This window comes from Canis lupus, chromosome 7 (genome assembly GCF_011100685.1).
Source record: "Canis lupus familiaris isolate Mischka breed German Shepherd chromosome 7, alternate assembly UU_Cfam_GSD_1.0, whole genome shotgun sequence".
Classification (NCBI taxonomy): domain Eukaryota; kingdom Metazoa; phylum Chordata; class Mammalia; order Carnivora; family Canidae; genus Canis; species Canis lupus.
The window spans coordinates 71,683,978-71,697,444 of NC_049228.1; the positions used below are offsets into that span (position 1 = coordinate 71,683,978).

At 36.5% G+C, this 13,467-nt stretch overlaps 1 protein-coding gene across 4 annotated transcripts in view; it reads right to left on the bottom strand.

Moving 5' to 3' along the window:
• Positions 1-13,467, bottom strand: part of AKAIN1 (A-kinase anchor inhibitor 1) — an 84,667-nt gene that overhangs the window by 51,081 nt on the left and 20,119 nt on the right. The gene's annotated exons all lie outside the window — the stretch shown is intronic.

Consider the following 13,467-nt stretch of genomic DNA (forward strand, 5'->3'; position numbering starts at 1 on the left):
TGGAAAATATAGCTATTCTGAAAATACAATATTTCCGAATAATTTGGTTGGTGGCCATAATTTCTCCACTCTTTTGCCAAATATAAAGCATTCAAATAGCCTTATTGGCACTGGTTTTGTTCAAAGCCATCTGATGGATTTAGAATGCAAACAGTTTTACAGCTCTTGAACTACAGTTTGTGTGGAGGCATATGGGCAGCCTCAACATAATACAATCAGTACTGCTCTTAGCACCTGGCTCAACACAGCCTTAAACAGATGGAACCTGCCTCAGCAGCAACAAGATGCAGGTCAGCTGATGGGCAGGACAAGGAATGTGCATGACAAGGTACAGTCCTCTCACTTCCCCCAAATTACACCAAAAACTAGGGACCAATGGCACTTCATTCTGTCTTCTTTGCTTTATCACCAGAAACATGATACAGTCTTTGAAATAATCTTTGAATGATTGAAAGTCCTCTTTAAAAGCTCTCTTTAAAAAAAACAAAAAACAAAAAAAAAAAAATAAAAAAATAAAAGCTCTCTTTAAAACCTTTAATTTTTTATGGGTTTTATTCTCTTAATGCATAAACAGTTAATAATGATTAAGTTCAAGAGAAAGCAGTGTGGCGTAGGAAAAAAAAGATTTGAGAACAAGTCAGACTCAAGTAGAGCATCTCCACCATTTATTAGCTGTGTGACCTTGGACAAGTTACTTAACTGTCTCATCTGCAATATAAGGATTAAGGTATTGTGAAGGTTTTTTGTGGGGATTAAATGTGATAATGTATTAACAGATTAATTAAGAGAGAACACAGCCCCAATTAAACCCTTTCCAGGAAATTGCTGACACACTGGGAATAGATGACACCCTACAGGAATGGGAACTAAATATGTTAAATCAGTACTTCTCAAATATTAACGTGCATATAAATTCCGTGGAGATTCCTTAAAATGCAGATTATGATTCCGGAGATCAGGGTGGAAGAGAGAGATTCTGAGATTCTGCATTTCTAACATGCTCCCAGATGATGTCCAGGCTGCAGAATCCTACTGGTCCATAGACTATATTTTGAGTAGCAAGGTATTAGATGTATCAGCATTTTATTTTTATTTTTTTTAAGATTTTATTTATTTATTCATAGAGACACAGAGAGAGAGAGAGGCAGAGACACAGGCAGAGAGAGAAGCAGGCTGCACGCAGGGAGCCCGACGTGGGACTAGATCCCGGGCCTCCAGGATCACACCCCGGGCTGCAGGCGGCGCCAAACCTATGCGCCACAGGGGCTGCCCTTGTATCAGCATTTTAAAAGAGAGAAACAATTTATACCACCTCTAACCTCAGAGCATGTCTTTCTTAATGTTAAATAAGGAATGAATACAGACGTATTCCCATAGACTCCCAAGCTACACAGAAGCCAAGACAGTAGTAGAAATAAAGAAGGCCTGAAAATGGTCCCAAGAGCACCTTTGATTAGCTTGCTGTGGCAGTAGCAGGTAATATGATCCAGTAAAAACCAGTGCAACAGGTCAAGGACAGAAGAAAAAACTTCTCAGCCTTTCTGAGCTGTTCTCTGCCCTTTTGTCCCCAGTGAACTCTTCATTTTCTCTACCCAACACATTATGGCTGCTTAGCCAAAGGACAATATACTCCCAATTCAGTTTTTGCTTGTTTATATTTTCGTAAGAGCAATTAATATTATTCCCAGTAAAACCCAAGCACTTAATACATTTTTATTTATAAATATTTTATCAGTAAATTTTATATTCAAGAATATTATCTCCAATTTTTGCTACTACTGGAGTTTTTATTCTGTTGGTTTAAGTACCCTAATAAAACTACTAGATTTTTTATATCTTAGTGTATATGGTCAATTTAATAACAGACTGTCTCATAGGAAAATAAAAATTTCCTTTTTCTACCATAAAAGCCAGATTTCTTGATAGAAACAGTCTTATTCAACAACTGAGGCTTAAGTTCCCAATATAGCCTCATTGTGTCTCTGTTTAAACACCTCCACTTAAAAAAAATAAATAAATAAAATAAAAATAAAAAATAAAAAAAAATAAACACCTCCACTTAAGGCAACTCATTCTCTAGCCAAACAATTCACTGCATTTTTACGTAGCCATCTATCAGAGAGGCAGCCACCACCTCCACCTCGACCATCTACCTCATTCTAGTACCATCATTTCCAGTGAATGATGGGAATACTGATAGGAAGCAAGACAGTGAACAGGTTGAACTAGATGTCCCAACTTTCCTGCTCTCATGCTGAGCTTATCAAACTGGGCCCTTCTACCTATGGATACTTGACCAAGGTGCTAGATGAACTAGAAGGCACATTTAAAAAAAAAAAAAGTCACCTAATAGAATCAACTATTTTAATTGGAAACTTGGGAGAATATTTTATACAAAAATAAACATGGTCACATTATGAAGTAGTGATTTATAAAAATTAATGTGACATATAAACATTAGAGATGCTAAAGAAATTACAATAGACAGAGCTATAACTCTCGGATTTCCCCCCAAGTTCTCATCTATTCTCTCTAACATTACTTTATTCTACTCATTCTTTGAGCTTTAAAAAGTAGAAGAATTTTGAAAACCCATCTTGAAATATTTCCACTGTTTGCATTATTTGCAGCTCACCTTGGCTCTAGCCATACCCTGATTCTTCCCATTCCATACTCATTGTAATGAATTATTCAACCAAATATAATTTCAAACAATTTTTAGTATCTCTGAGGACAGTTGAAATAGATTGAAAAGAAGAATTTTCATTATGAAGCATTAAAACATAATTTTTTTCCAAATGGCTTGTAGGTTTCAAATGATTACAGAAATGAAGTGCTGGAAAAGAACTCTTTTCTTCTAAGATATTGAATTGGGCCTAAGGGAAGCCTGTAGAAGTGAAATAAGCAGGAATAATAATAATAATAAAAGGAATGAGAGGATGTGGCATAGACATGAAAAGAGAAAAACTGAATGAGGAAGAAGACATTGAAAAACTAATCTTTATGTTATCCAATCTGTAAAGACTTAAAGAAAGCGAGGTAAAAATACATCTAGAGAGGGAAATGGCATACATTGAACAAAAAAACAGAAGATAGAAGATGGAATAAAAGGGAAGGGAAAATAAAATTAATAACTATACTGTTGTAAGAAAAGAAATGGAAAATTTTTAAGAATTTTACAGGCTTAAACATAGGACAGTGTCTCTGTAGACTTGCATTTTGTGAAGCAGTTTATGAATCCTGTGAGATGCTTTAAAAGGTACTATAACAAGCTGTATTTTTTAAGGGAAATATCAGCAAAACTTCTCTATTGGAAAAAGGAAATTAGAATAGTTAAAATTTTATTGTGTGCTTATGCACAATGAATATTTTCCTGGGAAAAAAATCTAACGTTGTTTGAGACCTTTTTTCCCCACCAAAGCACTATGTATCCATGTCTATTTTTGTACAAAAAGTTCTCCGTAGTTACACACACACATACACACAGTTGTTTTTACTAGATGATGGGAGAGGAAGAGGAAGAATCAGTTGAGCAGAACATTCAAATTAAAACCAGTTTGGTTTTTAAAAAGAAGCACAAAGTATGCAACTCAATGTTGAACTTCAAAATTGTAAATAGATGATATAAATCTTATTCAACAAGTTCTGAATGTAAAAATCTATCTGTTTATATATAAGTGCATACTAAGTCAGGGCACCTGGGTGGCTCAGTCTATTAAAGCACTCAACTCTCGATTACAGGTCATGATCTGAGGGTTGTGAGTTCAAGCCCTAGGTCAGGCTCCACACTGAGTTTAGATTATCTGTCTCTCTCTCCCCCTTCTCTCCACCCCTCCAAAAATAATAATAAAAATAAATAAATAAAATGGATAAATTCCACACTAAGTCAATTGCAGGAGGGAAAAATCAATGAGAAAAAAATATCTGGAAAGAAGAGGTGAAGAGAAAAGTAAAAGATAGGAAAGGGACATGAGAAGGGGAAAGAAAAGTGGCAGGAAATCAAAACAGAGTTTCCTACTAAGCATATATATAAAGGAAGAAAGACACTAAAGACAGAAAAACTGGCATAATGAGAGAGTCAAAAAAGACTTTTCAACAAAACAAGAAAAATAAACAATAACAAACTTTTTAAAAGTATAATGACAAAGATTAGATCCTCAATACAGTCCAAATTGAGTGCTCTTCTTATATCTGGCTCACTTGGGCTGTATGTTTGGGAATAAATTTAATCATTACCTTTAGAAATACTTAATAACTTTATTGCTCAGCCATAAAAAAGAAAGAAATCTAGCCATTTGTGACAAGAGCCATGACCCTAGAGAATATTATGCTAAGTGAAATAAGTCAGAGAAATCCAAATGATTTCATGTGCATGTTGAATTTCAAAAGCAAAACAAATGAACAAACAGAAAACAGAAAAAGACTCATAAATACAGAGAACAGACCGGTAGTTGCCAAAGGGGCATGGAGTGGGATGAGCAAAATAGGTGAAGGGAATTGAGAGGTACAAAGTTTCAGTTACAAAATAAATAAGTCAGGGAGATGAAAAATATGGCATAGGGCATATAGTCAATAATATTGTAATAAGATATGGTAACACATCATGACTATACTAATAGTAGTGAGCACTGAGTAATGTACAGAATTGTCAAATCACTGTGTTGTATACCTAAAATTAATTTAACATTGTATGTCAACTATATTTCAATAATAAATATTTTATTTTTTTAATAATATTTTAAAAAGAAAGAAACACTTATTAGTTTTTTAAACAATTGCTTAAAGCACGCACTGCATCTCTATTCAAAGGCTCAGTTCAGAATTAGCAGAGTCCTACTACACTACACAGGGATTTTGGTATCAGAGAAGAATTATTTTTTAGAGCATGGTAGCTAAGAACGTAGAAATGCTGACTCTGGTTACTTTTTAACCTATTTTAAGAATCAGTTTGTGGGGTACCTGGGTGGCTCAGTGGTTGAGCGTCTGTGCCTTTGGCTCAGGCTGTGATCCCGGGGTCCTGGGATCGAGTTCTGCATTGGGTTCCCCACAGGGAGCCTGCTTCTCCTTCTGCCTGTGTCTCTGCCTCTGTGTGTCTCTCATGAATAAATAAAATCTTTTAAAAAATAATAAAATTTAAAAAAATAAAAATCAGCTTGTGGCATAAGAGATATCCTTTGCAACTGTAGAATAGGAAAAAATTTCCTAGATGAAAACAGAAGCATAAATCATAAAAGAAAATAATTGATGAATGGGACTTCATCAAAATCAAAGTTATCGTCTATCTGAAAACCGCTGCTAAGAAAATAAAAATGCAAGTTACAGACTAGGGGAAAATATTTATAATATGTTAATATGTTTATCTGACATCTATATTCATATATCTTGCAACTCAATAAGACAACAACCCATCTAAAACTTGCCAAAATGTTTAAATAGGCGCCTCATAAGAGGAATGTATTACTAATGGCCAATATGCATATGAAGACTTCTCAATACAATTAGTCATCAGAGAAATATAAATTTAAACCACAGTGAGGTATTATTACATACCTAGGAGAATGGGGAAAGTGAAAAAGACTGGTAATGCCAAATGTTGATGAGATATGGAGCAACTAGAACTCTCCTATATTGCTGGTAAGAATGTAAAATGTTACAGACACTTTGGAAAACATTTTCATAGTTTCTTATAACCTTAAATATATACTTACCCTGGGACTGGTCTATCCATTCCACTCCTACGTGGCTATCTAAGAGAAATGAAAACTGTGTCTACACAAAGATGTATGTATGAACATTGACAATAGCTTTATTTATCATAGCCACAAAGTGAAAATAACCTCTAAGTCCATCAACATTGTATGGATGCACAAACTGTGGGCATACAGAGATAATAATATGATATATCTCAAAAACATACTGAGCAAAAGAAGCCAGACATAATAGAGTACATACTGTATGATTCCATTTATGTGAAATTCCGGAAAAGGCTAAGAAGCTATAGCGATAGAAAGCAATTCAGTGGTTATCTGGGGTTGGGGGACATGGGAAGATGGATTGGGAATGACTGAAAAGAAATACAAAGGAAGTTTTTGGGATGATGGAATGTGCTATATCTTTACTCTTAGTGGTGGTCACCTGGGTGTGTACCTGTGTCAAAACCCATTGAACTAAAAAAAAAAAAAAAAAAAAAAACCCATTGAACTGTATACGTATAATGAGTGCATTTTACTTTATGTAAAGTATACTGCCATAAGTTTATCTAAAAGACAGTTTGTAGCAATCCGATATTTCTCATAAATAGAAATATGGGTATGCATATCCTAAAAATGAAATTTTTGAGAACTAGAATTAACTATAAAATATGCTAACTCAATTTTTCTTATATTTTAAAAATATTTTAAACCTAAAATAGCTTCATATTTTCTATTCAATCATTTTGAATTATTGTATTTAGTCAATATGAATGACTGAAGAAGGAGTACATTGATATAAAATGTTGCAATTTATTTTACAAATACACATTATTCTTCATGCATTTATTCAATAAGCATCAGGGGATCAATACTAAGAATATTAAGAATAGTATCAGATATTAAAGATTCAGAAGCATAAGACACAGGTATGCTCTCAAGTAGCCTACAGTCTGATAGAAAAAAGACAGGGAAAAGGAAAGGAAAAGGGAGAGAAAAACAGAGACAGAGCTGAGGTCTGCAAATATAAATCTACAGAGGTGTCAGATGGCACGGTTATATGAAGGCAGGGTGGAGATGTGTTAAAATATCTACAGTAAGCCTGACATGGAGTCATGCATGCTAAGTCCCCATGTCAGCCGACCAAAACTTACCTAAGTGTCTATGCTTGGCTCTCCCAGAAAAGGCATGCCTAGGTCAACCAATCAGCACTTGCCTGCTCAGCACAATTCCTCACCAGACTCAAGACTTCCCTTTGCTCCATGAGCTCAATCTCACAACCCTGAGATCATGACCTGAGCTGAAATCAAGAGTTAGCTGCTTAATCAACATAGCCACCCAGGTGCCCCCCCTTCAGAGCTTTCTATCCTGCTAGACTGGATGCTGCCCAACTCATAAATCACTGCATAAAGGTGATATGATCTTTTCAAAATTTATGATTGTTGGATTTTTCCTTTAACACACGAGAATGCCTCTAAACCAATGGAATCCAATTTGGAGAGGTAAAGAAATTAAGGCATGAGGGACTTACTAAGGGAGAAGGAAATTAAGAGGTCATTCTGGACTAGAATTATGAGGTTGAAAGACTAGCACCATGAGAGGAAAGGCATAAGAAAGCTGGCAGGACCAAGGCAGGATTTCTAAGTTGGTCTTGAGAGCAGCTCCATAAGTAACTAGTGAAAAATCAGCAGAAAGGAAGTGAAAGAATTCTGAGAGTGAAGTATCTAGGCTGTTGAAGTGTTCCTGGATGGTAGGTGTACATAGGGCAGAGAAGATAATAAATGTCACAGCTTGGTTTCTATCAATGGGAGAGGGAGTTGGAAAGTTAGAAATACCATTGACCCTTGAACAACACAGATTTGAACCACATGGGTCCACTTACACATGGACATTTTTTTACAGAACTGTAAATGTAATTTCTTGTTCTTATGATTTTTTTAATAACATTTTTTTCTCTGGTTTACTTTATTGTAAGAATACAGTATATACAGTATATAATGTATAATGTATATAATGTAAAGAATGTATAATGTATATAATGTAAAGAATACAGTATATAATGCATATAACACACAAAATATATATTAATTGACTATGTTATGGTGAGGCTTCTGGTCAACAGTAGGCTATTAGTAGTTAAGTTTGGGGGGAGTCAAAAGTTATACACCTATTTTCAACTGTGGAGGAGGGAGGTTGTTGTACCCCAACTCCCATGTTGTTCAAGAGTCAGCTGTACTGAGATGATGTCACCACATAAATCTAAGGAGGAACTAGTTAAAAGTTCTTTGAATATGCTAATAATGCTTAAGTATTCAGAATGATACCATTTTTGAAATTGAAATGGATGGTTTTCCTAGTTAGTAATTCCTTTTTACACCAATTTAGGTAACAATAGTAGACATTTAGGATGAACCCTATTGCTTTCTTTTTTAAGATTTGAGAGAGGGAGAGAGAGACTCCCCCACTGAGTGCAGAGCTCTTTTGGGGGCTCAATCTCAGGACTCTGATATCATGGCCTGAGCCAAAATCAGGAGTCAGATGCTTCACCCACTAAGCTACCCAGGTGCTCCTGAATCCTATTGCTTTATAAAGACACTGAAATGAGTTCAGAAAATAAACAAGCAATTTCTTAGCATTTGAATTTTAAAATAAGTGCTTGAAATGCAGAATGGAGACTAAAATCTTGAAAGCCAAGGCTTTCACTTTATTGCTGGGGGGCGGGGAGGAGTGTGTCCTAGCCTCAAGGCCTCAGGGCTAAAATTGTAAAGTCTAAACAGAGTTAGGGTGAGACCTTCATTTGACTCTCAAGGATATATATAGCTCCAAAAGACCTCTAGCGTCTTGAAAATTTTCCAGGCTGATGCTGGAGGGATAAATACCCGTAACAGAGTGAGTTGTCTGGATAGATGAAACTTAGGGCCCCCTCCTAGGTCCTTCCTAACCCCAGAGAACTCTCATATGAATCTGTGAAAAACAAGAAAACAGGTCCAAAATGGAACTTTTTATGCTAAGCACCAAGTCACCAAACTGAGATTTAATTACAGGCTAAGCTTGGATCTTAAACCAGTCAGTCAGGAATTGCCTAATCAGCACTAATTAGGTAATGCTCCTGACAGACCCCTGCCAGCCCCTAAAGGAAAGTAACCCAGCAAAAACTAACCTGCTTTTTTGCCTAGAAGAGTTTCCTTGTTCCTGCTTTCTGCTGCCTATAAAAGCCTTTATTTTGTGCACCTCCTTTCTATATGCTAGATTGCTGCCTGATATGAATCAAGTTTTGCTCAAACTCTTAAAATATTTAGTATGTCTCAGTTTATCTTTTTTTAAAAGATTTATTTATTTATTCATGAGAGACACACAGAGAGAGACACAGGCAGAGGGAGAAGCAGGCTCCCTGCAGGAAGCCCGTTGCGGGACTCAATCCTGGAACCCCAGGGTCATGACCTGAGCCGAAGGTAGGGCCCAGTCAGTTTATCTTTTAATGACTGGGAAGGATTGAACATGTAGCCAGCAGCAGTCTTGAAGTCCGAATAAGAAAGGCTGCAGAGGGGGTACCTGAGTGTCTCAGCCCAGGGGTGATCCTGAGGTCCTGGAATCAAGTCCGACACCTGGCTCCTCACAGGGAGCCTGCTTCTCCCTCTGCCTATGTTTCTGCCTCTCTGTGTATCTCATGAATATAAATAAAATCTTAAAAAAAAAAAAAAAGGCTCCAGAGGGACCAAAGGCCTTGGTGAGACATGGCCATCTAAGATGATGGATCAAGGATCAAGCTCCATAAGCAAAGGACAAAGTCCCATCTCAGTAACTGCTAGAGAATGGCTAGGGTCTGAAAACTGGATACCCTACCCCCTTGAGTTTGGACACAACCCCAAGACAAAAGTGCACAAAAGAAATCTTTTATTAGCTATTCAAAATCCTGAGTTTTACTCAAAGGTTTCTGAAATGAGAGTAATCAGCCATTTTGACTGTTTGACCAGAAGTTACTAGATTAAGTATTCTGCTATTGAATATGATAAAAAGATTAGCATTAGTTATAGATAAATCTTTTAAAAAAAAAAAGTCTCTTGAAAATTGCACGGTTCTACCAAATTCTGTAATATTTCTGAGTACTTATTTAGTGCACTCACATAGCATTTCCAGCTACCTGATATCTTATCATTCCACATAGCGGCTTCTATGCCATCTGAATTTAAATATTACCCTGAGAGGTTTTTCCTGTCTGACCAGCCTTAGTAGGTCCAACACCCATCCCACTACACACACACATACACACACACACACAAACACATACACACTGTCTATTCTCTGTCAGGGGCCTAGATTCATTTCCTTTATATCACTTTCCTCAACTTGCTATTTCATAGTTATTTGTTTGATTACCTGTTTAAGGTCTGTACAATTACCTGCTTAGTGCTACACCGTTATCTCTATAGGGGCAGAAACTGTTCCTGCTTTATTATCGCAGTACTTGCAGTGCCTAGTATGGTCTTCACTATATAACAGCAATTCAATAAACTCCTGTTAGGTGACTGTGCCAAGCTATATGCTGTAATTTGCCTAAATTTATTTACTCTTAAGATAGATACTATTATTGTCCTCATTCTAAAGACAAGGAAAGTGAGCCATGGAGAGATTAGGTAGCTTTGCAAAGCCACTTAATGATACAGCCAGAATTTAAACCCAAGTAAAAAGGAGAAGAAAAGAAAAAAAAAAAAAAAAAAAGCATGACTGATGTGAGAGCATGCTCTTTGTCTCTTACTGAATATTTTCCTTTTTTCCAAACACAGAAGACAATGGCCTGGGCCTCACCATCCTGGTAGTGCGGGGAGGACAGTGACCAGTGAACCCATCCCAAAGCCAAGACAGTTTCCACTTCATTTCTGGGAGAGTTAATGAACTGAGGAACTGTTCAGTCCAAGGGTACATAGTAGAGGTTGCCATAGTAGAGGTTTCTGATGTTACCTAGGGTCTACAGGGGAATAGGCTACATGGGAGGACGATGAGATGGGGCTTTTTTTTTTTTACTCAGGGATACTTCCACATAGCTTAAAAATACAAAACATTGAATATTTTTTTAATTATCATACTGCAACAGCCATCCTATCCCAATCCCAAACTTCAGAACTCCTTGACCCTGAGGTTCATGAATGAGGTATGAAGTCAGCTGGGTAGGATATTTTAGACTCACTTTATTCAAAACTGAATTCATCAGCTTTCCTTCCATTTTAACATTCTCCCATGTTCTCTCTCCGTTAGCATCAACTTCTCAGTCTATGCCAGAAGTCTACAAGTGACCCTTAATTTGGCTGATTTTATTTTCTAAATCTCTCTTAACTTAAATGTACCAACTACTTTCCATTCCCATCACCCCTGCCCTCATAAAACCCTCATCGTCTCTCACCTGGACTATTGCAATAGCATTGTAACCACTCTTCTGGTCTCATGTTTCTATATTCATCTGCTTATTTACATTCATCTGCTTTATGTTCCTCTCTTTCACAACCACTCAACTCTGCCTTCACAGTGGGAAAACCATCATAGACAGCGAGTAAATGCATGGATGTGGCTGTGTTTCAATAAAGCTTTATTTATAAAGGCAGGTGGTGGGTCAGAGTAACCACAGATTTACCTGGTAGTTATCAGAGCTATCCATAGAGAATACAGCACTAACCATGTAACTGTATCATTTCTCTCCAAAGAAAATCTTAAAACATTAGATCATGCCACATTGTCTATAAAAGATCCAAACTTCTAAAAATAAAAAATAAAAAATAAAAAAAAGAGATCCAAACTTCTAAATATGGCCTATGCATTTGATTTGGTCCCTGCCTACTGTCTGAACATTCTATCTTACCACCTCTTGCCTTTCACTTCACGTTCCTGTAACACCGAACTATATCTAGTTCTCTGCACACAAAGGTTGTCCCTGATGTTTCTAGTCTGACATCCTTATCCACACTCTTCCTCCTACCTGAAATGACCTGCTCATGTTTCCTCTTCACTTGGCTTACTCCTGCTTATTCTTCTGACAAGACCCAGGCCTCCTTCTGGAAGCTTTCCATAATCCACACAGATCCCTGTCTCCCAGGAAGCTCTCTGTTTATCTCTGTCATTTCTAGTACTGCACTTGATCATAATTATTTGCCTGTCTCCCTCATTAACTCTAAGTCCCTCCATAGAAGCTTTCCTGTGTCTCATTTACCTTTCAATTCAATGCCCAGCATTTTCTTATCACATAGTAGAAACTATAAATATTCTAAAATATTTATTAAATAAGTGAATGTGTGAATGCACTAAACTTGTCTGATTTTTTAAAGTTTATGTAAATGAAATAGGACTTTTTGAATACTTGCATTGTCTGCCATACACATCTTTAGTTATATTTCTAAATGTGCATGCATGTATGTATGTATCTTTTTTAAAAATTACAGACAGATGATAGATAGATTATAGATATTTAAAACAATTTTATTGTGGAAAATTTCAAACATATACAGAAGTACAAAAGAACTTCTTGTTCTTAATGAACTCCATCCCCACCATATACTCCTTAACTTGACCTACTCACCTACTTACCTACTCACTCAGTGCCAATATATATTAATTTATGGCATATTTTGTTTTACACCTGCACCCACATCCCTAATCCTCCTACCTCTAGATATTTTGAAGCCTATCTCAGGTATATCATTTCATGTGAAACTACTACAATAAGTATCTCTAAAAATTAAGGATTTAAAGATTTTAATAGAATCATTGCATTGTTGTACCTTTAAAAAAATGATTCTTAGCCATAGTTAAAATTAATGAAAATTAGCATCTTCATTGTCTTACCAACAGCTGAAAGTCTCAGATTGTTCAGCTGAAATGTTGAGATGGAGGATGGCCCAAGATAGGTCAATTCCTAAAGTTTCTGACACTTTTGCCTCTGGGATGTCTACTTCAGATTTGTATAAGATAACCTTACTATGCACATTTTCCTGACAAAAGCCATCTGGTACTTTGTTATAACCATTTGACACTTTCTGATGCTTACTGCACTGTCTGAAATAGGACAAACTAAGCCATAAGTATACATGTAGATGGGGGTCTGTGCTTAAAGTGGAGGCATTGTATGATTCCATCTGTAACTTGCCTTTAGCTTCAGAAGCTGGGTTGGCATAATCCATCACGAAGGATGAAGCTTTTCTCTAAGCTGCTCTCTATCACACAGGTGAGATTCAGACAGATGTACAGAATAGTCCTTTAATTCAGGTTCAAGCTGCCCACTGCCAACCAGACAGTATCAACCCTGAATGGTGGGAAGGAAACAGCTTCTCCACCCCATTACTCCTATGCCACCTGATTTCAAAAGTCTTTATCCTCAACTTATGCAATTACACCTCTCTTGAACCTGTTCTTTCCTTTTCTCCAGAACTCTTGAGAAAACAAGCTCCCATCACAAACAGTGACTTACCATAGCTAAAAAATATCCTAGCTCCCAATCAAGGAGATTCTCTGTTTACCAAAACTACTATTGACGTGAAAGAATAAAGAATAACATTTCAATAAGAGAGATGAGATACTACCTTTCTTTTAAATAAGACTTTACTTTTTGTCTCTTCTCCAGGCCGTTCATCTACCTACACAACTTCACACTTCAGTTGAACTAGATTTTAAACCAGGTGGTTGTCACTGAAAGTGGAAGTCTAACTGGGATCTTGGGAATTTCCATATAGAACACAGAATTGAGCTACCCTTGCTCTCTAGCTTCATTTCTGTTAAAAAAAAAAAAAAAAAA